The 25,434-nt window shown below is 42.4% G+C and overlaps 1 protein-coding gene across 2 annotated transcripts in view; it reads left to right on the top strand.

Annotated features, from left to right (window-relative positions):
- RAD54L2 (RAD54 like 2) overlaps nucleotides 1-25,434 on the top strand; it is a 90,760-nt gene that overhangs the window by 4,685 nt on the left and 60,641 nt on the right. Inside the window, exon 2 of one of the 2 annotated variants that reach the window (XM_044933905.2) lies at nucleotides 19,784-19,889. The exons of the other annotated variant lie outside the window; for it this stretch is intronic. The gene's annotated coding sequence lies outside the window, so the exon portion shown is untranslated. The remainder of the gene's footprint in view (nucleotides 1-19,783; nucleotides 19,890-25,434) is intronic. 2 annotated transcript variants of the gene reach the window in all.

The raw sequence follows: 25,434 nt of genomic DNA, 5'->3' as shown, positions 1-25,434 counted from the left end.
TTCATGGGTGCACCTGATCCTGGCTGAAGCAGTGCTGCTGTCTTTATATTTCCAGGTTGCTAAAAGCAGTGCTTTATTTTGCTTTCAAAATGTGTTGCTTATTCTGATCGTTAATGATTTTGATGCTGGGGAGCTATTACCTTCTCTCTTTGGGTCTTGCCAAAAGTTTCCCTTGGAAGAGAATGTGACAGTTCTTTAGTTTATCCAGATCTTCCATTGGCCATTTACTGTTCTGAGCACTTTGTCCTCACGTGGGAAGAGCAGTGACTTGTTGGTTTGGGCTACAAGGTCTCCATTCAGCTACTTCCAGCCTGGGAGTGAGTAATGGATTTAACACCAGGATGTTGTGACTTTTGTCAGCTGACAGACTTTTTGGAGATCCAGCTGAGCCTCAGTATGGTCATAATTCAGGATATAATATCGTTTGCCCAAATTTTATTGAAGACTTTGAACTCAGTGATTATGAAATTAGCTGTTTCAGTTTTTTGTTCAGCCTACCACTGTACTAACACTGAAACTGATCTATTACTTCTTTGTTAGAAAGCTCTGTTGTTCTGAATTACTAACCTGAAAGTAATGGAATTGTGCCAGTTCATTTAGTCACCCTCTTGGCTCTTCTTAGTGGTAAAATAACTTGAGAATATACTATCTAAATTACTTTAAATTAATTTCCATGGTTGATCAGACCACATAGGAATCCTACTGGCCAGGTGTAAGGAACTGTATTGACGCCTACATAATGCAGTTATTCTTTCTTGTAAGTGACATAACAGACTACAGAAAAGGAAAGCATGACAAGTAACTGTAGTTAGATTAAAGATAAAAATTGACATGAGATAAAAAGGAAAGCTGAGACAAAGCATAAGGCTCTTTAAATGTGGCAAGCAACTGTTAAATTGAAGAAATTTGTGAGCAGTGTTGAAGTCTTGAGAAAAAAATTGTTATAGGTGAAAAGCAATAAAACTATGAACAATTTCATCCAAATAGGCACAATGAAGGTACTTGCACCCTTTTATGGTTTTATAGCACCATTGATGAAAGTGGTAAATAGGTAGAATTGAAGAATGTCTCCTTTACTATGATAAATATAATATAGCTTGTGTATGTATGGTATTGTAATTTATAAAACACAGAGAGGTGAAGTGGCTTGCTTTCCAGCACAAAGCCAGTAAGAAGGAAAGCTGGAGCTCCATGCCAGGTTTTCTAAGCTTCAGTTCAGTTCAGTCGCTTAGTCGTGTCCGACTCTTTGCAACCCCATGAATTGCAGCACACCAGGCCTCCCTGTCCATCACCAACTCCCTGAGTTCACTCAGACTCACGTCCATCGAGTCGGTGATGCCATCCAGCCATCTCATCCTCTGTCGTCCCCTTTTCCTACTGCCCCCAATCCCTCCCAGCATCAGAGTCTTTTCCAGTGAGTCAACTCTTCGCATGAGGTGGCCAAAGTACTGGAGTTTCAGCTTTAGCATCATTCCTTCCAAAGAAATCCCAGGGCTGATCTCCTTCAGAATGGACTTGTTGGATCTCCTTGCAGTCCAAGGGACTGTCAAGAGTCTTCTCCAACACCACAGTTCAAAAGCATCAATTCTTGGGCACTCAGCCTTCTTCACAGTCCAACTCTCACATCCATACATGACCACAGGAAAAACCATAGCCTTGACTAGACGAACCTTTGTTGGCAAAGTAATGTCTCTGCTTTGGAATATGCTATCTAGGTTGGTTATAACTTTCCTTCCAAGGAGTAAGCGTCTTTTAATTTCATGGCTGCAGTCACCATCTGCAGTGATTTTGGAGCCCAGAAAAATAAAGTCTGACACTGTTTCCACTGTTTCCCCATCTATTTCCCATGAAGTGACGGGACCGGATGCCATGATCTTCGTTTTCTGAATGTTGAGCTTTAAGCCAGTCCCCCCTTATTCCAGGCTTCTGGCCAGTAGAGGGTACACAGTCCACCCAGGGAGTGGAGCCTCTGCTCTGTTAACAGCAGCCTAGTGACTCTGGAAGAGCCGGGTGCCGGCGGAGGAGGGGAGCCCAGAAGGAGCTCCTGCCTTCCTCACAGATTCTTTAGGGATTATGAGAAACACTGAGAAGCAGGCAGACATGGTTTTTCTCTTGAGACCCAGTGACTCAAATAGGGATCTTCCTCCTAACGGGATGATGTGTAGAAACTGGAAGAAGAATGAAAGTCTGGAAGAGCCCTTTAGGGTCATTCCGGGTTGAGCTTAGTGCCTTCCCATTGCACCATCTCTCCAGCTTCTCTTCTCCACTGTTTGACCCACCTCCCACCTTACTGTGGATGCTGGTTTGCCATGGTCCACAATTTCCGTGCTGCCCTGCCCAGATCTGAGAAGGCGCCTGAACCTTTGTGCACTGCCTGCTCTGCCAGTTGCCAACCCTGAATTCTCTCCCCTGGCCTCCGGCAGCCCCTCGGCTGCCCGGTGTTTCTGGGCTGCTGTGCTTGTCAGCAGCCCCCACTGCCTCACTGATTGAGCTGCACCTGCAGGTGCTGTCCTGCTGCATCCGCAGGCCCCAGTTCCCACAGCAGCGGCTGCACAGGTCCCCAGGCTCGTTGTTCCCTCAGGCCCTAGACCTGCTGTCTGTCTCCCTCGTTCTTGACCTGTGACCTCACCTGAGAGCTCACTGATTTTTTTTCCCCCTCTCAAGTCCTTAACTTTTTTCCTGATTATTCAGGTAATATATGGGTACAGTTAAAACTTAGGTATTTTTAAATAAGGAAAGGAACCCATAATCCCATATCTCAGTGCTAACTACTCTCATGAATTTGGTTTATATTTATCCACACTTTTTTCCACTCTGTATATGCTGATATCTCCGGGAAGATCCCTTTGAGAAGGAAATGGCAACCCACTCCAGTATTCTTGCCTGGAGAATCCCATGGACAGAGGAGCCTGGCAGGCTACAGTCCATGGGGTTGCAAGAGTTGGACACGACTTAGCAACTAAACCACCACCACCATATGCTGATATGGACGCATTTGTGCTTCTGTATATGTGTGAGATAAAATAATTCCTTTTTCACAGAAATGGAATCACAGTATACCTACTTTTTTTATAATTTGCTTATTCATTTAATGCATTTTTTCTTGTGCATTTTCCTATGTGTCTGACACATATCTGTTGTATCTTTTAATAGTTTATAGTATTATGTGTTTTTTTATCAGTTTTCCTAGTCCCCTGGTGATAGCCATTTGTTTCTTACTCTTTGAAGTAACATCCTTGAAATATATCTTCCTATACCTCTTTGTGTGCATTGTATACATCTTTCTGTGCTCTGTGTACTTCCTGGCATAAATTCCTGCAACTGGAAAAATTCCTAACAAGTCAAAACTTGGGATTGTTTATAATTTTACCAGATATTGTCACATAACTTTTGGAAGATTATATCAGTTTATATTTCTCCTCTAATAGGGAGCATTATAAATAATTTTAATCTTTGACAGTTGAATCCTAGATAACTCACTTTTATTTATATTTCCTTATTGAAGGGGGATGAGCATCTTTTAATGTTTTTGTTTCATATATAGATTGGTTGGCTAATTAATTAATTGCTCACTTGTCTTCTTTCTAGTATCTTCCTGTCCTCCCTCTTTCCCCTTTTTGTTTTTACCTACATACAAGGTAGAACCGGAGAGGCACCCCACTCCAGTGTTCTTGCCTGGAGAATCCCAGGGACGGGGGAGCCTGGCAGGCTGCTGTCTATGGGGTCACACAGAGTCAGACACGACTGAAGTGACTTAGTAGCAGCAGCAGCAGCACAAGGTAAAACCAAAGTAGTTTGGCCTTTCATGCTGTCCTAGCCCTCTCCTTATCTCTGGGCATTTTATCTAAGATGCAGTTTTATAGCCATTTCCTCACTTCTTTCTTTAGCTATACCTCATAATCCTTTGCGGTCTGGCTTCTGGTCCTGTTTTTCTCCTGAGTACCAACTCAGTGAATTCCTTGTTGCCCAGACAAAGATTTTTTTTCTTGATGTTTGTTGCTCTTCATTTTGACTGATTGCCCTTTGCAGAGAGGGAAGTGTGTGTAAGTGAACTTTTTATTATGGAAAATTTGAAACATACACAGCAGCAGGGAGTCTAGTATAAGGAATCCCATGTAGCCATCACTCATTTTCAGTCGTGATTAATATTTCCCCAGTTTCTTCTTTCAATTGTCTTTCCCACTTTTTTTTTTTCTGTTGGCATATTTCAAAGCTAATCTCAGACTTTGTCATGACGTGAATGCATATCTCTGTTGAGAGCATTTTATTTCTTAAACATCATCACCTTGCCATTTTCTCTTTTTAAAAAAATTATTTCTTATTTTTCTTTTCAGCTGTGCTGAGTCTCCATTATTGCATGTGGACTTTTCTCTAGTTGTGGCAAGGTGGGGGCTACTCTTCTCTGCAGCGCACAGACTCACTGTGGCGGCTTCTCTTTTAGTGGAACCCGGGTGCTGGGCTTCCCGGGCTTCAGTAGCTGCAACTCCCAGGCTCTAGAGTGCAGGCTCATTAGTTGTGGTGCATGGGCTTAGTTGCTCTGAAACTTGTGGGACCTTCCCAGACCAGGAATCACACCTGTGTCTCTGCATTGGCAGGCAGATTCTTAGCCACAGGATGACCAGGGAAGTCCACCTTGCCATTTTCTATCCTCAATAATGAGGACTTGATATTTAATCCTAGTTCTGATACTGGCTATTTAACTTGGACAATTTGTTTTTTTTTAAGTTTTTATTGGAGTATAGTTGCTTTACAATATTGTATTCGTTTCTGCTGTACAGCAAAATGAATCAGACATCCATAAACGTATATCTCCTGTTTTTGAATTTCCTTCCCATTTGGGTCACCACAGAGCACTGAGTAGAGTTCCCTGTGCAATGCAGTGGGCTCTCATTAGTTAGCTATTTTATATATAGTAGTGTATATTTGTCTATCCCAGTCTCCCAGTTCGTCCCATCACCCCCGCCTGCTTGTAGCCGTATATGTGTTCTCTACATTTGTGTCTCTGTTTTGGGTTTGGAAATAAGTTTCACATGTATCACTTTTCTAGACTTCACATATAGTCAATATTATATGATATTTTTCTCTCTCTGATTATTTCATTCTGTATGACAATCTCTAGGTCCATCCGCCCACATCTCTGCAGATGCCACAATTTTGTTCCTTTTTATGGCTGAATAATAATCCTGTGTGTGTGTATATATATACACACATACACACACACACACACACACATACATATATATATATACACTGCATCTTTATCCAGTCGTCTGTTGATGGACATTCAGGTTGCTTCTGTGACCCGGCTACTGTAAGTAGTACTGTAGGGAACATTGGGGTGTGTGTATTTTTTTTGAATTATAGTTTTCTCTGGATATATGCCCAGTAGTGGGATTGCTAGGTCATATGGTAGTTCTGTTTTCAGCTTTTTAAGGAACCTCTATACTGTTCTCCACGGTGGCTGTATCAGTTTACCTTCCCACCAACAGTGCAGAAGGGTTCTCTTTTCTCCACCTCCTCTTCAGCATTTATTGTTTGTAGATTTTTTGATGATGGCCATTTTGATTGCTGTGAGGTGATACCTCATTGTAGTTTCAATTTGCATTTCTCTAATAATTAGTGATATTGAGCATGTTTCCTTGTGTTTATTAGCCATCTCTATGTCTTTGGAGAAATGTCTATCTAGGTCTTCTGCCCATTTCTTGATTGGGTGGTTTGTTTTTTTGAAATTAAGCTGTATGAGCTGTTTATGTATTTTGGAGATTAATCCCTTGTCAGTTGCTTCATTTGAAAATATTTTCTGCCATTCTCAGGGCTGTCTTTTTGTCTTGTTTATGTTTTCTTCACTGTGCAAAAGCTTTTAAGTTTAATTAGGTCTCATTTGTTGATGTTTGTTTTTATTTTCATTGTAACCCAGGTTTGTTGGTTTTCTTCTTGTATTCCCTCTGTGGTCTGACCCTCAGAGATCTAGCTCTTTCACTCCCACCACTTCAGGCTGTCCAGGTGACTCAATTCTATAACCCTGGTTTCTTTACCGAGCAACAAACCCACGTTTCATCCTGGCTTTCGGCCGCGTCTTTCTGGTCACGTGAGTGAGTGTAAAGTGCCGTGAACGGAGTCTGCCCACCAGAGCTGCACCCAGTGTTGCCGCTCGCTCTGTGGCTCGGGCACTTGACTCACCTCTCTTCATCTTGGTGTCCCCAGTCGGATGGATGGTAGGGCTGGATTAGAGTCTGAAGTCCTGTGCAGCTTTATCATCAGCTGTGAGAAAGTGCTTTCAGAAATGTCTTGCTCAGGTATGTGGGACCACATGCATCATTCTGCTCCCCAAACAAGTTTCTGGCTTTTCCCGCCTGGCCTCTCTTAGGAAATCCATGCTTTCTCCTATGGCCTTTCTCTTGCATTTGTCCTCAACATGGGGCCAGTTATTTTGTGGCTAGTTCTTCAGTTAATCCTGACTTCTGGCTCTTCCTGGAGCGTCCCTTTGGCCCTTTTCAGCTTTGCATCTGTATTCACGTTGTTTCCTTTGGCTGTCCTATTCAACTCTTTTCCTCTGAGCCTGTGTTGTGGCCAAATTTCTGACCATCTTTCTAGACAAAGTTCAGGTGACGGCCTCATCCGCATTGGAAGTGGTTCTCCCTCTCTTGACTCCCATGACTGACAGTGCATCAGTGACGTTTCACAGGATGCTTGGTACTGCAGGTATTTGTGTGTATAAGGTTTTCTTGCTTTCTCGTGTAGTCTCCTTGAGTATAGGTACCACATTTACACACTGTGTAATTTTGCATCCTACAGTGTCTTGGCACAATTCTTTGTACTAATAGTTTTGCAATTAATTCCAGTCTTGAAATTCAAAGAATCCTCTGTTTTCCTGTCCTGTCTCAGAGTTGGGGAGATTCTCCAACTCTTGGGTAATACAGTTTGGCTTCTCCAAAGCACAGCTGGCCACACTACATTGCTGTCATCGCTGTCTTTAGTCGCTAAATTGTGTCTGACTCTTGGCAACCCTATGGCCACTGGGGTCCTCTGTCCATGGGATTTCCCATGTGGGAGTGGGTTGCCATTTCCTTCTCAGGTGATCTTCCTGACCCGGGGATCAAACCCTCATCCCCTGCCTTGGCAGATGGGTTCTTTACTGCTGGAGCCCCTGGGGAAGCCCTCGTACTGCATACTGTCAGGGAGTAGCTAAAGGGAGTCATCAGCGTTGATCGGAAGCTGATGTACCATATGCTGGGCAGTGTGCTTGCTAGTGTATTTTTTCACTTTAAAAAAATCTTCTACATGTACTGTTATTCTTCTCATTTTACAAATAAAGACACCTAGATCTAGAGAAATGAAGTAGCTTCTTTAGCATCCCGTAGCTAGAAAGTGGCAGTGCTGGGACTCTGACCCAAGCCATCTCATCCTGGAGATGAGATGTGTTCTGCTGAACTGGTGTGCTGCTCTTTTGTCCAAAACATATTTACTGCCAGTTGGCCCTTATATGTTTTATGTTCATTTTCTAGCACTTATCAAATATCTTGCATGGATTTTTTTTCATTTCTCCCCAGCCACCCAAACCAGCTGTTCCTCTGTTGTTCTTTCTGATTCTGGTGAAGGGTATGCCAGACTTCAAGCCTCAGACTCACGTGTGATTTTTCCCTTTCCTTCCTGTGAGTTGTCCCTAGTAATGCCTTATCCCTGTTTCATCCTTTCTGGTTTCTTTCTTCTTCACGCAGGCCCTCCAGATCCAGTCCTGGATTATAATGGCTGACTTTCCTTCCTTCCTTCTCTCATTTTTATATAGTCCTGAAAGGGTTGCCTGTCACCCATCTCTGTCCAGGTAAAAATCTGTTTTTCCTGTAGCGGGGGGGTTCCTAAAAGCCAGTTTACAAGCTGTGTCAGAGTCAACTGTGGGACCTCTTTTCAAGCGTGTAAAGTCCTCACTGCAATACTGTGAAGCCAGTACTGTTGTTTCCAGTTTACAGATGAGAAAATAGAGGCTCAGTGAGACTGGCACTCTCACAAGATCCCTGCTGTTGGTGGTCTGTGTATGTTTAACAAACTCCCCAGATTCTGTCGCCCTTGTGGTTTTCGAAAACACCAGGCAGCCTTCAACCCCTTTTAGAATGCTTCCCCTACGTCTTGTGTTTCTCTGTGGCTCCCCCTCCATCTAATGGATCTGACATTTCTGTAGATTTTAATCTTGACCATGCCCACCTTGCTGATGTCTTTCCTGATAGCATCCTCCTGAGCTGGTTCTTTCCCTGTCTCTCTGACTCCCTGTGCAGACTCCTTTCAACATTCCCTCATGGTTTGACCTATCCTTGCCTTGCCTTCCCCCACTTCATACACTCCCTGAGTATCGTCCGTATTTGAGGTCTCAGCTACCTGAATGTGACAGGAACACCCAAATCTGTATCTCTGACCCTAGCCCATTTTCCGGCTGTTTCTGACATTTCACCATTAACACTGTTAGCTGCTCCATCATTTGAGCTGGAGCCCTCGATCAAGGACCAGAGCTTGGAGTTAGAAGTCTAGGTTGGAACTGCACTGTCTCGCTCTCTCAGTAGTATCACCGACTCAATGGACATGAATTTGAGCAAACTCCGGGAGATGGTGGCTGACAGAAGAACCTGTTGTGCTGCAGTCCATGAAGTCGCAAAGAGCTGACATGACCCAAAGAGCTTAGCGACTCAACAAGTCTCTAGCTGGGTATGTTTGGGGCAGGTCACTTAACCTCTCTAAAACTTAGATTCCTTATCTGGAAAGTGGGAGTAACATTGCTTTCTTCATGGTATTATTGTGAACATTCAGTGAGAGAATGTAGAAAAAAATAATCATTTGATCGCGATCTGTGGAGTCCTTCCCATGTATATCAAGTACTGTGATGGATGCTAGGAGATAGTGGTGAGCAAGGCCACCCTCATGGGGCTCCACTTGGCTACTGTAGTTTTACTGGTTTTGCCTCCTTAGTCTCTAATATTCCCTTTTTTCTCCTTTCACTTTGCCACTAGGTTAGTTCAGGGTCTCATCGCCTTCTGTCCAGACTGTTACAGCCGCTTCCTACTTAATCTCCTTGCCTCCACATAGCTACCGGTGTTCATTTTAAATTGGGAATTCGAATGACACTTCCCTGCTTGAGATCCTTTAGTGGGGCTCCCACTGGGGGCACATGGACTGTAGGGAGGATTGCATGAAGATAGATACTGAGTCCACTTCTGAGCTCAGCAGAGAAGGGCTCAATGGCATAATAGTTCTGTCTGCCAGAGGTGCAGACAGAAAAGTGGTGCCAAGTGCCACATATTTGCCAGTCTTTACATAGGACACAGTTCAGACTCGATACAAGGTCCTCAGGACACTGCTGGATCAGGATCCCGCCTACTTCTCATCTCTTGCAATTTGCTCATGAGCTCCCCAGCTGCTAGTCCTGCAGAACTGTACTCCTGCATATATCATTCCCTCTCTCTGAATGACTTCATCAGTCTCTTCTTAAGGAAAGCTCGGTTTGTCCTTTGACATTCAGATCTGTTGCCTCCTCTGGGAAGTCGTCACCGCCCTTTCTCAGCAAAATCATTTCCTTCTCTGCCCTATAGAGCCTTTTCCTCCCTCCTTCCCCCCTCCCTGCCTCCTTTCCTTCCTTCCTTCCTTTTTTTTTTTTTTTTCTTCTTCCTTAATATAATTCACATACTATAAATTTCCACCATTGTTAAGTGTTTAATTCAGTGATTTTTGTTATATCACAAGATTGTGCACCTATCACTACTATATAATAACGGCTAATCTACTGTCTATTTCAGTGGTTTTGCCTGTTCTAGGCATTTCAGATACATGTGCTCATACAATATGTGGCCTTCTGTGACTGGCTTGTTTCACTTAGCATAATGTTTTCATTGCCCATGTTAGTACTTCATTCCCTTTTATTGCTTGATACTATTCCACTCTATGGATATGCTATATACATTTTATCTATCTAGTCATCAGTTGTTGGAAGAAAAACTTTGGTCATACATTGTACTTTGGCTTCCCTAGTGGCTCAGGCAGTAAAGAATCCATCTGCATTGCAGGAGACCTGGGTTCGATCCCTGGGTCAGGAAGATCCTCTGGAGAAGGCAACGGCAAGCCACTCTAACATTCTTGCCTGAAGAATCCCATGGACAGAGGAGCCTGGTGGGCTACAGTCCATGGGGTTGCAAAGAGTCAGACACAACTGAGTAACACTTTCACTTTCTTTCATGCTCATGGTGTGTGTTTACATGTCTGTATCAGTTGACTGGCTGATTCCTGGAAGGCTCCAGTCATCACTCTATGAACAGGTTCTCTCTCCTCTGGATCTTCAGTACCTGCCAGTACTGGCCAATAGTAGATGCTTAATGGTGAGTCATTTTATCTCCTTTTCCAGAAAACTTAGAAATATTTTCTGCTGTTTCAGCACTTCTCAGATCCAAGTCATGATTCCTGTGTGGAATGTCTCCTTCCCTCCGCACTTATCTAAGTCAGCCTTGCTTCTGAGGTTGTCTCAAGGTCTGCTTCCTCCAGGAAGCCTTCTAACAGCGTTTAAACCTCAATCTCTGTTGCTCTCTTCTCTGAACTCTATGTTTGGGATCTCTATCATTCATTAGGCACTTAAAAATGTAGTCTTACCTGTCTTACCTTAAGTAGGTTGACACTAAGCCCAACAACACTTAAGATTCCCTTTTTGCACTCCCAGTACAGAGGTGCTGTAATTAATATAATGGAATTATATCTAACCTTTTACCTTGCTTAAATTCAGTCACACACTTTACAAATGAAGACAGAAAGTAACGAATAATGGTTTAAATAATGGGATAATTTATACTCACCATTTTACTCAGTGAGTACCCAAAGGCAGTGTATGCAATGGGTGTTGTTACAGTTAAAATGATTGACACAGCCTATAAATGTCAAGAATTGTTAATCACCGTTTAGGTGGTGTGATGCTGAGTTGGACGTATTCAGTAGAGGGCGGCAGGGAGGAAGAGCTGAGTGCCGATGAGGAATTGCTGAACCGGTTCAGGCAGCAAAATACATGCAGGGCTGATCTCTGAATATTATAGTCTTTTGGAAATATTTTTGGTGTATACATCTACAGAAAATAGACTTCCCTGATGGCTCATATGGTAAAGAATCTGCCTGCAGTAGAGGAGACCCTGGTTCGATCCCTGAGTGAGGAAGATCCCCTGGAGAAGGGAATGGCTGCCCTCTCCAGTATTCTTGCCTAGAGAATTCCATGGACAGAGGAGCCTGGTGAGCTATAGTCCGTGGGGTCGCAAAGAGTCAGACACGACAAAGCAACTAACACTTTGACTTTCTCTGGGAATACATACAGAAAACTGTTCATACAGTATTTTTGTGGACAGTCGAAAAGGCCTTTGAAGGATGATTCTAACTATGGATGATCTTTTTCACATGCTGCTGTAGGCCCTCCTGTGAGCCCTAGCTGAGATGGGATCTCTGCAGTAGATGGCCGGTGAACTGTGGTTGGCAATGTGAGGGCTTGCCTGTTGCTCACTGGATGTGGCTACCAATAGGAGCAGTCATAGACTGAAAATACGATGCTGCTCAGGATGGGGGTGAGGCCAAGTAGGATTTGTTCACTGATGACTTTGTAGAGAGAGAATGCATGTATAAAGATATTGGTCTTACAGTTATAAAGTCATGTATCTATTTATTGTAAAACAAAAGAATAAAGAAGAAAATAATACCTTTTTTGGTAAAACTGTCACCCAGAGATAAAAATGTTTAATAACCTTTTGGTGCTTTTCCTTCTTGTCTTTTTTTTTTTTTTTTGCTATGCATATATATACTTGCAAATGTGTAATTCTGTTTTTAAAACTGGGATCTAAATGTTTATTAAGTTTTTTTCCACTTTTTATACAACATTATATTGTTAAGATGGTCTTGAAAATCTACCTCTGAAATTTGCTCTACTGTATCTATTTTATGTTCTCAAAAAGACTTTTCCTCTGATAGGTCAGAAGATCTTTGGCAGAGCCATGTATTCATGTGTTGATAGATTTGCTCATCACCAGGACGGTCTTGCACGCTCTGGTTAGGGCAAGCTGGAATTCGCCGATTGACCCAATCAGTGCGCTCAGTGCGGATTCCTCTGTCAGAGACTTGTGACCTGATCTCATCTGTCAGCTGCCCCGTTAGACCTGCCCTTCTTCTAATGACTCCGCAGTAGATGTTTCAGATTAAGTGTTTATAAACAATTGTTTTAGATGTTTAGAGGAAGACTTGTGGCGTTTTTTGTTATTGTTATCAAAACCATGTGCTGTGGCAGCATCTTAATGAACAATTCCATGTCAAGGGCATTTTGGCAAGTTTTTCTCCTTTGAAGATTCATTTCTCTTCATATTCCATAAGTGAAAGTAGCAACTAATACCTTGTGACGTGTACGATCATTACAGTTCTTACAAGAAACCGAATCTGTGAATCAGTTGCAGCATCAGTAAATTAGCCTGTTGTAGTAGAAACTGTTACTCTTTCATATTTAATGTGTTTGAATTTTGTTTCCAATGATAGTCTTCCTTCCCCAGTTTGTATCTCGCCAGCTGCCTAACCTCTCATAAGGGATCTTGAATCTTAAATGTGAACAGATTATTTAGTTTGTCCTGCTAACATAAAGCTTATCTTTGGCATAACAGGGAGAAAATCTGTGTTTCAGATAACTTTTCATTTAGTAACTTTGGTGTCTTGGTATGTTTGGCCTCCCCTGCCTGCTTCAGAACTGGTACATTCTAGAATCTTCCTTGGTTTGCTTCTTGAGCTATGCCTTTTGCTGTGGTTTATTCTGGCTGTCTCCATGTCTTTCCTTCCCTACTGTTGTATCCACTCATTGTTTGTAGACTTGGTTTATCCAGTTTTGTCTAGGAGGAATGCCTGTTTTCTGGGCTTGGGGCCAAGTTTTTTTTACTTAACTTTAGGGTAAAACTACAGCATCCCAGCTGTTGTTTCCAGAGTGGAACTCTCTGAAACCAGTTATATTTGTTTGGAGACCAGATAGCACATTTTATGGTGGAAGATGTTGCATACATTTTGGAAATGGGCCATTGGTTGCCTATATGAGAACCAACACACTGATGTGTATTGTACAGTCTCAGCTACCAAGGCTTCCCTGTGGGCTGGAGCTGAGATGAGGCTGTAGTGTTTTCATGAGAGACACTGTGAAAGAAGCTGCACATCTGCATAGGATTTGTTTGTGTTACGTTACTGAGTCCTTACCATGTTGTTGGGTCGCACACTGCACGAACGCTTCCAGCACCTGACGTGTAGGTGTCATTACCCCAAATGAGGGAAAAGTAAATAATTCGCTCCAGTTAACTAGTCTCTCTGAGGTCTAAGAGTTCCCTCTCCGTGATAGCAGTGCTGATAGTAAAAGCAAGGCTGTTACTGCTTTTACATCTGGTCTCCAGTCTAGCTGGTGTCCGAGCAGGAGGTGACAGCGGCACCTTGGGCCCTGGAAACCTGGACGAGGTCTCGCGTGTCTTTTACTCTTTCACTGGGGCTTGAAGAACAGTACCCTACTAGCCCTTTACCTCCTAATAGTTCTCAAATCTGATCTTTCCTCTGTTTTTTTTGTATTTTTACTGGCTATTTACCGTCTCTTCATATTCCATTTTTTCTAGCAAATATTTCTTCCAGGCCATGTTTTGAGTGCTTACACTGTGCTAAAAACTGAACTGTGTAACTTCACAGTACACTTTACATTTATATTCATTCACCACCTTTTTAATAATCCTTGAAGGTAAGGAGTGCCTCTGTTTTTCGAGTGTGGAGTCTATGGCCCCAAGAGATGAGTTGCCTAGGGTCACACTGAAAAATGAGTGGGATTTCAACTTGAAACTGCATATCCTATGCTTTTTTTTTTTTAACCTATGCTTTTATATTCTATATTCTATGGTGCAGAGTGACGTTTATAGTACACAGAGCTGGTCATCTTATTTTGGTCTTCTTGTAGGATAATAACCAGTCTCAACATAGGGTGTTCTATGATTTAGATCCTTTTGCATTTCCGAGTTTAGTTTTTACTCTTCCCCCATACTTCCGGCTTTATGCTCCAGTAATGCAGTCTTACTGGATTTGTTTGATTTCACATCTGCTTTTGTCTCTCACTTATTGTTCATACAGTCCCCTGTCTTTGAACTCTTCCCTCCTCTTCAGTCTTTATCTCCAGCATCCCCTCCCCTCCCCGCCCCGCCCCGCCCTGTGCGTGCTCGGTCGCTTCAGCCGTGTCCGCTTCTTTCCAACCCTATGGACTGTAGCCCACCAGGCCCCTCTGTCTGTAGGATTCTTCAGGCAAGAACACTGGAGTGGGCTGCCACGCCTTCCTCCAAGAGGCCTTCCTGACCCAGGGATTGAATCCACATTGTTGGCAGGTGGTTCTTTACTACTAGTGCCACCTGGAAAGCCCTGCCTGCCCACATTACCTGACTGTCCAAATCTTTCTTCAGAGCTCACTTTGGGCCTCATTCCTCTTAACGCTCGATCTGTCCTGACCTGTGTTTACTCCTTGTCTTTGTGTCCCCAGTAGATGATAGTTGTTTAATATGTTTTGGTTGAGCTGAGTAGAATTTTGGAAAATATCGCTGTCTGGAAAAAGATGTTCAGAGACCACCAAAGCTTCTTGTTGAGCTGTTTTGTCAATTTTAATAACTTAGCCTAAGGTTTTTCTGAATTTTGGCATTTGGATGTGTTAGAACTATCCTTGTGGAACCATCTTTTCCCTCCCTTTTCAAATTGGACCTCAATTGCTATTCACTCTTCTTTGTTAACTAGTACCCTGACTAGGAGGCTGAATCTTTAGATAATGGACTTGGTGGTCATATGGTGTACGCACTTTGCAAGTATTGGCTGTCAGTCATCATCACTTCTCTTCTTTCTCTGAAGCTTTATAGAACAGCCTGATTCTAGATTTCAGAGCCTCTTTTATGTCAGGGTACAGAGAATGTGCATCTTAGTAAAAGAACTTCTTGGTTTCTAAGTCATGTTTTTTGCATATCCCCACCCCCTGCCCCCTTGTGTTTATCAAAAATCAACAGTCAAGCAGTTCGAATGTAAAATACCATAGTTTTTGCTTCATCATTTTGCTGAGAAGACGTTATTGCATTCAAACTCTTTTCTGTGCATAAGCATTCAGTAGTATCTTTAGTGAATTTTAACTGATTGTTAAGTCTGCTGATAAAGAAAGTACTGACTTTTCCTGATATTGGAAAAGGCCCAGGTGTGGGAGGATTAGTTACTTGCTCGGTAGAATATCAGCTTGTCCTCTACAGATGATGATCCCTTTTTCTTCACTGAGGTTCCTCTCATGTAATTATCTAAATATGCTGTTGTTATTTTCAAATCTTCCTTAAGAGTCAATTACTTCCTGTTGTTTAGAGGCAACCCAGAGGAGACAACTTTTGGAAAGCAAAATTAAATAATCAATTCACCTACTGATGGGCTTTTTGGGGTTTGTGAGCTGGTTATAGCATCTTTATCCCAATGTTAATGTGTTGTATATATATATGAGCCTTCTGAAGTGTTTGAAACTGCTGCCAGAACCTGGTAAGAACTCAGGAAATCCACAAATCAGGAGTAGCTTCCCCAAAGCAGTGAAGCAATCTGTCTGTTTGCCTTACACAGGGAGCCGACAAATGCCCACTGTGGGCCACAATTAGCAGAATGAGGTAGATTTGGGGTCCTCCTTTCGATGTAACTGAGAGTGTGAGATTTGTTACCTAGGATGCCTAATCAAATACAGAGTGAGGAGTTGGAAATAGACGGAGTAGAGCAAAAGTGTAAGAGATGCTCTTGCAGTCCACCCTTTCCTTTAACCCTCTAATCAGATCAAATCACTCGCTTAGTCGTGTCCGACTCTTTGCGACCCCATGAATTGCAGCACGCCCTCTAAAGAAGAGGCAATTTAATAATATTCAGTTCAGTTCAGTTCAGTCACTCAGTCGTGTCTGACTCTTTGCGACCCCATGAATCGCAGCACGCCAGGCCTCCCTGTCCATCACCAACTCCTGGAGTTCACTCAGACTCATGTCCACCGAGTCAGTGATGCCATCCAGCCATCTCATCCTCTGTCGTCCCCTTCTCCTCCTGCCCCCAATCCCTCCCAGCATCAGAGTCTTTTCCAATGAGTCAACTCTTCGCATGAGGTGGCCAAAGTACTGGAGTTTTAGCTTTAGCATCATTCCTTCCAAGAAATCCCAGGGCTGATCTCCTTCAGAATGGACTGTTTGGATCTGCTTGCAGTCCAAGGGACTCTCAAGAGTCTTCTCCAACACCACAGTTCAAAAGCATCAATTCTTCGGCACTCAGCCTTCTTCACAGTCCAACTCTCACATCCATACATGACCACAGGAAAAACCATAGCCTTGACTAGACGGACCTTAGTTGGCAAAGTAATGTCTCTGCTTTTGAATATGCTATCTAGGTTGGTCATAACTTTTCTTCCAAGGAGTAAGCGTCTTTTAATTTCATGGCTGCAATCACCTTCTGCAGTGATTTTGGAGCCCAGAAAAATAAAGTCTGACACTGTTTCCACTGTTTCCCCATCTATTTCAGTAAATCTAGTTATATGTGGCTTCTTGGGTAAACCAGATATAACCTGTTGAAGAAACTAGCCCAGATATGATGTTCTAAAGAGGGGGTGAAAAAGAGTTAATTAAAAGGGAGCAGTCACAGCTTTGTGGAGCATGTAGTGCATGTTATTTGTATGTTTATAATAGGATGCTGTTAGGAAACATGAGGATCGTGTGTTTGATTCCTTTTTACAAATCTGAATGAAGGAAGCTTTATTTCTTCCCATTTTGTTGATGATAATGGAGGGTGTAGGAGGCCTGAAGGCAGTGTCCAGAGAGAAGAACAAAGAGGACTTTTCCCTCCTGTCCAGCAGTCTCAGATGCTTTGGGAAGTCTACATAACTTGCCAGGATTGAGCTTAATGAACTTGTATAAAGGTTGTGCTTCCTCAGGCTCAGGTTCTCTTCTGTTGAGATTCAGACCTTTTGTCTATAGAGTTGCTAAACACCCAGTGCCCACTGGCCCCACTTCTTTTGTTTTTGAGAAGAGGCTTTGAGGCAGCAGTACTATCAGTTTTCTGGGCAGGTAACTGGCCTACCCCAGGAATGGTCCCCTTGTCTGTCAGGCTACGGAGCAGAGGGGAGCCTTTGTCCTTCTGTTACATCCCTGCATGGGTGTTCTCTCTTCACAGTGCAGGTAGAGCTTTAGGAATCTGACCCTCTTGACTCTTGGCTTTTGTGAGTAGTCCCTCCTCTGTACTTTTGAATTATGAGCTCATGTTCAATAAGGCTTTATCTTGGTAGTCCTGGTTGAGGTATTTCCAAGAGATGTTATAAATTTACTTCTAGGCAATGCAGAAGCATCCCTTGCTTGGGACCACTGTAGTTTTGGTTAATTTCTAAGACCATGTAAGTAAGTATGTAAGTATGTATTTCAACCTCAGACTGGTTTGAGGGCAGACTCCTAGTTACAGACTCCCATTGGATATATTTTTTTCTCCCTGCGACCTAAATTGACACAAGATTTTATGTTGTCTTCTGTGTTGGTGGTTAGATTTTTTTTTTCCCCTAGACCACTCTTTCATGAGGGTATATATAGAGGTCTCAGTCCCTTCTTTTCAGCTTCTTTGAGCCCAGGCTGTTATTTCTGTGTCTCCCTGCTCCACCCCCTCCCCAGGATTGGTACCCTCCTCTTCACCTAGGACTGCTGTAGTGAGAGATCTCATAATATTTTGTGGTTTCAGTTTGCCTTTCATTGTTGGTTCTTGGGGATTTCTCTCACTTGTTTTGTAGGAATAGTTGTGCATGTAGAAAGGATGCTGATTATAATTTTCTCCATATTTCTAGATGTTTTGCAGTGAGAAAATTGCAGGATCTCCTCTACTGCCAAGGGGCCAAGCAGGACGTCCTCGTCCAGCTTGGTAGATGAGCTTTGCTCGTTGAGTTGCACTCTCACTGGTTCCCACCAGATGATTTCTGGGGCTGTTGACCTGAAATCTTCCCTGGTGCAGTCCTGCGCTCGAGACTCTGGTGTTCCCAGTAGTCAAGCACTCACTCTCAGTTAATCATTTCTTCCTCAGATAATTTTATGGGCTTTTGCTGCAAAAGTGGAATCAGCAGGGAAGCTATAAAGTGGCACACTTAGTGTGGGTTTGTGTTCTTTCTGAAATTTGAAATGGAGTGCATTTCAGTTGTTGATCAAGATAACAGCAGCACTGATGGTATTGAAAACTGCATATAGGTTCTTTCCATCCTGTGTGAGTGGCATCTTTTAGAAGCCAAGTTCAGAATGTATAATTATTTTTAAAATGTCAACATTTTATTTACTCTAAAGAGTAAAATACAGCTTGTATTAATGTAATACTAGTATCAGGTCAATAATCTAAGTAGAGGCCTGCCTCCTTTGTCTTATCCACACTGGTACAGAAATAATGACATGGGCTTCACTAAGAGCAGAACTACCTTAAACGGGGACTTTGCAATATGAAGAGGCCCCCCTGTCAGAATTGTTTGTTATGGAAGCCAGTGTTTTTATTTTTAGTTAGTGGAGAGATGATGAGGAGAGTGTGGAAATGGCTGTGATGTAGGGTGTTCAGTACTTTTCTCTGTTAGCATGGCCAAGTGGCAGCCTCTGACCCTGGGTTTAGAACGGTCTGCAGATGAGCCATTGACTGAGCTGGGCCTTTTGTTCAGCCTCACTGTTACGTAACAATGAGTTGCACTCCTTTTTCCTGTGTTTTGTGGTGAGCAGGAGAGAGAATTAGCTCCCTATCCTGTCATTTTTCTGTTAATCACGCCCCTTCTCTTTCAGGGGCATTTTCATTTTGGCTGCAGCACGGGGGCAATGTCCACTTGAGAATAGGTCACAAGAATATTTAATGACTGCTTGTTGACTGAATGACCAGAAGATTGGAACTTCATTCACCCTCTTTCCCAAATGCAGGCCTGGAAACCCTGTCCTTGAGATTTGGCAGTTGCCTTTAGGTGTTCCACTTTTATTCTTGTCTCTCAGTCACCTGGATTGTCCTTGGATGGTGGTGGCCAGCATTCTTCACTCTCAGTCACCTAGATTGTTCTTGGATGGTGGTGGCCAACTATTGTAAGTTGGCAGTTGGCATAGTGAGTGCTGATGAGGCAGAAGTTTGAGGTTTAATTCCAGGGTACAGCCTCACCCTGGTTTGAGAGAAACCATGCCACCCAGACTGTACTGTTAACTGGACGAAGGTAATGAGTGTCCTTGGGTACTCGATGTGTTTAGGGCAGATGTTTAACCTAATTAGGGGAGAAAAAGGTATCATAAATTTCCTGATGGGACAATAATGTCATTTTTCATTTTTGTATTAAGGATGTAATTTTAAATTATGATTAGGTTTGATTAGGTATTTGTTACTTATTCAAATGCTACAGACATCTTTGATGTCCAGAAATGACATTTTTGTTGTTTTTGTTTTGACTTCTTGCTCTACATCTAAATTTTTCTTTTCGAGGCATGTGTTTATATCACCCCCACAGTGCCTGGCACAGTGTCTTTATCATAGGCGATGCCTAAGCTTTGGCCTGAATGAATTGCTGTCCCTTCTGCTTTTCCCTTTGACCATTCTTTCTCCAAATAACTATCGGTCACTTTTTCCTTTAAAATATTTCCTTAAGCTTTGTTTCATTTTACCCTTTGCCCTTCATCCCCACTATCATGACAATATCTCCTCGCCATAATGTCACTATGTGAATTATTTTGTTCTCTTCATTATATCACCTCTCATTTGGTAGATTGAAGTTTGGTCTTGTCTCCATGGAATAGCATCTTTATCTGAAGAGTGACAGGAGGCACACAGGTCATCTTCCAGTCTCTGACACCTGGCCCTTCTTCCCAATGGTTAGTGTCCATTGTTTTCTGCTTACAGAAGTGAGGGTTTCTTGTGGGTTCTCTTCTTATTTGCAAAATCTATAGCCTGAGTTTGTCCAGACTCCATGTGCTTTTCCCCAGAGACATTATAGGAGTATTAATTTGAAAGAAGAAGCCTTTTTTCCTACTTTACTGTATTGGCTTTAGGCCAGATGCACACTTTCTTTCCCACTTACCTTTGCTAATATTTGGATGTCACTGGTTTCTTCAGTGTTTATGTCCAGTGTTAGACTAGAGAAGAGACTTACAGTGCAAATTTATTTAGGTTAATTCTGATTCAGTGGTGTGAATCTTAAACTACGTATTTTTACAGTGTTGCAGAGGGAGGGGGGTGTGTGTGTCTGTGTCTGTGTGTGTAAGAGCCTAAGAACTGGGCACATAACCTTGGCCATAAAGTACCAGTGAAACACGTAATTCAGATTGATTACATAAGTCTCCTTAGAAATAGTTCTGAACTGGGCCACCTCTACACAGAGGGAGGGCAAGCTAGCGCATCCAATTTCTACCTGCCTGTGGGGTGCTGTTTGTTTATGCCATTGATCAGCACTAGAGCCTTCCAGGGGGAACCCAAGTGAGATTTGCCTCAGAGATAGTTCCAGTTGTTGGCTGGGCTCAGGGGAAGAGGGAGGGATGCCTGCCCCTCAGCGAGAGGACATACTGTCTGTTCGTGAGGATCCTAGGAGGCTAATTAGCCATTTTAACCCTAAGTTATTGTGTCTTAAAGGAAAGGAAGTTTGTTACTAATTTTCTAATAGTTAGCTAGGTGATCTTGTCAAATCTATACTTTGAAATCTATACTTTGAAATAAGATATTTTTGTATTTGTTAAGTGTTTAAATCTGGAGAACCAGGAATAGATGATTTTATTCCCTTCCTTGTTAACTGTCTTTTAGAAGGTTATTTGTTTACTTTTACCCCTAAATGCTTGATTGTATATTTCCTAAAGACATTTTCTTCTGTAACCACAGAACAGTCCTCACAGTCAGGAAATAAAATACTGATACACTACTGTTATCTAATCCATAGTCCATATTCAGTTGCATCAACTGTTGTTCTCAGTACTGGCTCTTATAGCTGTTTTCTTCCCCAGGTCCAAGACCTAATCCAGGATTCCATGTTGCATGTAGTCTCCTTCAGTCTGAAACAGTCCTTAGGGAATTATTTTACGTATGTGGTGAGATGTACACAGTTGGTCCTAGGATGCTCTCAGTTCTCGAATTCTGATCTTGACTTCCCCGTGCACTCTAGAGAAAGGTGGTGCCACCTTCAGAGTACAGGGATTGTGTTTGAGTGGAACTCATTAGTGTAATTCAATTCTTCCACATTTTCATAGCTGTTAATAGGTTTGGTTGTCTTAAGTGGGTATGTTGGCCAAGGGAGGGAGATGTATCTAATAGACAGGTGATGGTTAGACTCTGTATGTATTTTTGTTTATTTTTCTGCATGCTTAGTAGTGTCCAGCTTTTTGCAACCCCATGGACTGTAGCCCACCAGGCTCCTCTATCCATGGGGAGTCTCCCAGCAAGAATACTGGAGTGGATTGCCATGCCCTCCTCCAGGGGATCTTCCCAACCTAGGGATCGAACCCAGGTCTCCCACATTGCAGGTGGATTCTTCACCGTCTAAGCTACCAGGGAAGCCCTTGTTTTTCTATGTGTATTTTAAATTGCTTAGGTCACTAAATGATCCTCCTTGGTTCCACTCATTTTTTCCTGATTCTCAGAATCAGTTTTTATTATTCAGTGAAAATGTGGAAAATGGTGTTGATAACAGATTTGGTTTTATCTATGGTTCTTTTTTTCCTTTGTTCTTTGAGGGGTGAACTCACTATGGATTCCCATTTTCAAATTCATGTATCATGTAATTACTAATCTAAGTCAACTGGGAAAGTGACATTTAGTTGTTTAAAGGTACAGGTTACCTGTTGCATTGCAGTAAATGCCATACTTTATTTTTGCACATGGGAAGTCAAGAAATAATGCATTTTTAAGTTTTCTGTTGTTCTTTGCAGATATAAGTTCTTGTGATTTGTCACTTATAAGTCTTTGTGACCCTGAGATGTTTCCCAGTACCAATAACCAATTCTCTGATTCTCTGGATCCCAACTTAGTGTTCAGCAGTTCAGTTTTCATGCTAACTACTCAGACTTAGTGTGGACTCTACAGGGTGAGGACGCAGTCCCACAGAACTGCCCCTGCTTCACATACCAGTCATAAATCCTTGACTGACTGACTATAAATCAGAGGTTCCTACGAGCCCCTCTTTAGGTTCAAAAATTAGCAAGAATGATTCATAGAACTCAAGACTATATGTATGTTTACTGGCGTATTGTAAAGGATACAACTCAAGAACAGCCAAATGGAAGTCAAGCACAGGGCAAGGTGGGGGGGGAGGCGGGGGGTGTTGCTGTGTGTCAGTGCTCTTTCTAGGTGTCCCCCTTCCAGCACCTCGGTGTGTTCACTGACCCAGAAGCCCTAGAATTTCATCTCCAGCTCCCTGCCCCCATCTTGGAGCTTGGTGGGTGAGGCTGAAAGTTTGGTCATTTGGTCTTACTGCTGGCCAGTCCCATCCTGAGGCTTTCTAGGGATCCCACTCTAGAAATTCACTAACCTAAATTCAGGGCTGGTCAAAAGGGGGCTTGGTATGAATAACAAAAGACACTCCTGTCACTCAGAAAATCCCAAAGGTTTTGGGAGCTCTGTGCTGGGAACCAGGGGCAAAGACCAAATGTATTTTTGTATTGTTGCATAGGCACCGTAAGGTGTCTACCCCTGACTAGCATTACCGTTCATTTTAGAACTGTGAGAAGTGGAACCAGAAGAGTTTACCTATGTCATTATGGAGCTAAGTGCACAGAGTGCCCATGTCACTGACAAAGCCAAAGTGTAAAAACTTGAGTAGCTATAGAAATACAATTTGTGAGTACATAACACAAAATAATAGTCATGCATTAGAAATTTTATTTATAGTAGATACCAATTTCGGAAAAACCGTAGTATACAGCCTGTATAAGAGGTAGGTATAACTTTTTAAAAATAAATGATTATTGAAAATCTAAAGTGATCAATATCAATTCAGAAAATTAGTGGCTATATTCAGGTAAGGGTCCCTGCTGTAGTCTTATTTGTAAAAGCTCTGATTTGTTGACATGCTACTTGGATAGAGCTTTTCAGGATTGTGTCTGGTGGGTAGATTGACTAGATACAGAGATGTCTTTACCAGAATTTATGCTGAATGTTTGAAGGCCTGTGAGGGGTGAATGAACCATCCCTCACTCTGCACAGCTTATGCTTGTCTGGGTTTGAAGTACCCAGACTGAGCTCTGTGGCTTCATGGTAGATTTCTTAGAAAGGGAGGGGTCTTAGGAGAGGGGGTGGTCTCAGAGGACTCAGGGAAGAGGCTGGTGAGAGGAGTGGAGGCAGTTGTGGTGGGACATCAAGCATGATTTGGCTTCTCTCCAAGCCTCTTCAGTCTCACCATCCAGTAGATAAACCTGACTTGCTTTTAGGTTGAGCTGAACTGGGCTGGCTTGGGCTCCAGGGAGCCTGGGGTGAGTGGGCCATCCGTGCCCCTGCCAAGTTGGTCCTTATCTCTGAAATCCCTGTTTTAAGAAGTTAGAGCTGTGTGGAAAGAGATACAGGGCTCACAAGTTGAATGGTAACATATTTAGCCAGAATTGCATTTATTCTTGCCTCATCCCCTGCATTTAGAGATCCAGGGATCTTAACTTTTTTTTTTTTCCACCCTCAGATTACACAGATCTGATGTTTTAACATATGTGGAGTGCGTGTGTGTGAGAGAGGGACTTTTTTTCAGAACCTACATTTCTCTGGGGGAGCAGTGTCTATGTCACAGAGGCTTCTCATAGCCAAATCTGTCATCCCTGTTTTAGCTCCAGTCTTCCCAGCTCAATTGTTTATTCTCTTTCTCTCTCTCTCTCTCTCCCCCTCCCTTCCCCCTTCCCTCTTTTCACACCCCCCCCCCCCTCCCCGCTCTCCCCACCCCCACTCCATGGAGAATGAAATGAATCTTTCATTTGCTCCCATCTGCAGTGGCCTTCTAGGGCTTTAACTCCTACTTCTTCAAAACTTCTGGGACTGACTCTTGCAGGGATGTGCTTCTCAGTTAACTTTTTGGGTGAAGGGCATAAGCCAAGGGGAATTTACGAGGAGGGCAGTGTACCTCAGCCCTTGGCTATTTTAAAGGGAGTGTGGATAGCAGAGATTCAGTGGTAAAAGTGAAAATTTGACTTTGCAAATGTAGCATTGGTCTCTCCTGGTGGCTCAGCAGTAAAGAATCCACCTGCGATGCAGGAGACTTGTAGGAGACACAGGTTTGATCCCTGGGTCAGGAACATCCTCATGAGTAGGAAATGGCAACTCACTCTTGTGTTCTTACCTGGGATATCCTATGGACAGAGGAGCCTGATGTGCTGCAGTCCATGGGGCCGCAAAACAGTCAGACACAATGAAACGACTAAGCAACAGGGTAGTATTAACTTCGGTTACTAAGGAAATTTGCCCTTGATGATTAATTATATTTATAAAATAACCTGTGTGTATCATTTTTATATATCAGATTAATTTTTGGTTTTTATTTAAATATTATGGAAGATTTTATAATGTTCATGTAATGTGGTTCTCTGCATGTTATGTTTTTCCTTAAAGCCAATTTTTCTCTTTGTGATACCTGAAAATGAGGGGGGGAAGACCACAGATCTTAGAGTTTTATTGTATTAGAATAGCAGGTCTCAAACTATTTGCTCTTATGATCCTTTTATATTCTTAAAAATTATTAAAGACCCCAGAGTGCTTTAACTGGTCTATATTTGTTGTATTAGAAATGAAAGCTGAGAAATTAATGTATTTTATATTCATTTCTGAGAATTAATATATTTTATATTAATTCATTCTAAAATAATTGTATATTAACATAAATAATCTTTTAAATGAAAAATAGCTATTTTCCAAAACAAAGAAATTAGAAGAATAGAATTGTTTTACATGTTCAAAAATTTAAAATGTCTGGTTGAATTGAGACAGCTGGGTTCTCAGATCTGGTTCTGCATCTGTTCTGTTGCGACTGACTGTTTTGTTGTTGACTTTTTATATTGTTGAAGTACATGAAGAATGTAGTTGGAAAAGACAGGTTTGTTTTAACGTTCTTTTCATATAATTGTGGGTATTCGTTGGTATTATACCAAAACTCTGGTAGCTTCTTCAAGGTTAATTGTAAAAGAGAGCTTGAAACCGTATTAAGGAACTTTTTGTATTCTGTTTCATTGAAATCCATTGGTCTGTCTTGCACTTTGAATGGCTGTTTAACCCATGCAGGAATTTGGCTTTTTAAAAGGGTCTCAAGGTCCGCACCCTCAGGGGTTCCAGGACCACCCTTTAAGAACTGCTATCTTAGAATCTGGAAGGGGTCTTAAAGATGAACTCAGGCCCATCTCTCTTCTCTCTGAAGTAAGAGGGGTTATGGAAGAAGCTCTGGGAGAACATTTGGTAATGCAGCTA

This window comes from Bubalus bubalis, chromosome 21, assembly GCF_019923935.1.
Source record: "Bubalus bubalis isolate 160015118507 breed Murrah chromosome 21, NDDB_SH_1, whole genome shotgun sequence".
Taxonomy (NCBI): Eukaryota; Metazoa; Chordata; class Mammalia; order Artiodactyla; family Bovidae; genus Bubalus; species Bubalus bubalis.
Note: the sequence above shows the minus strand (reverse complement) of the source record. Positions and strands in the feature narration are given on the sequence as shown.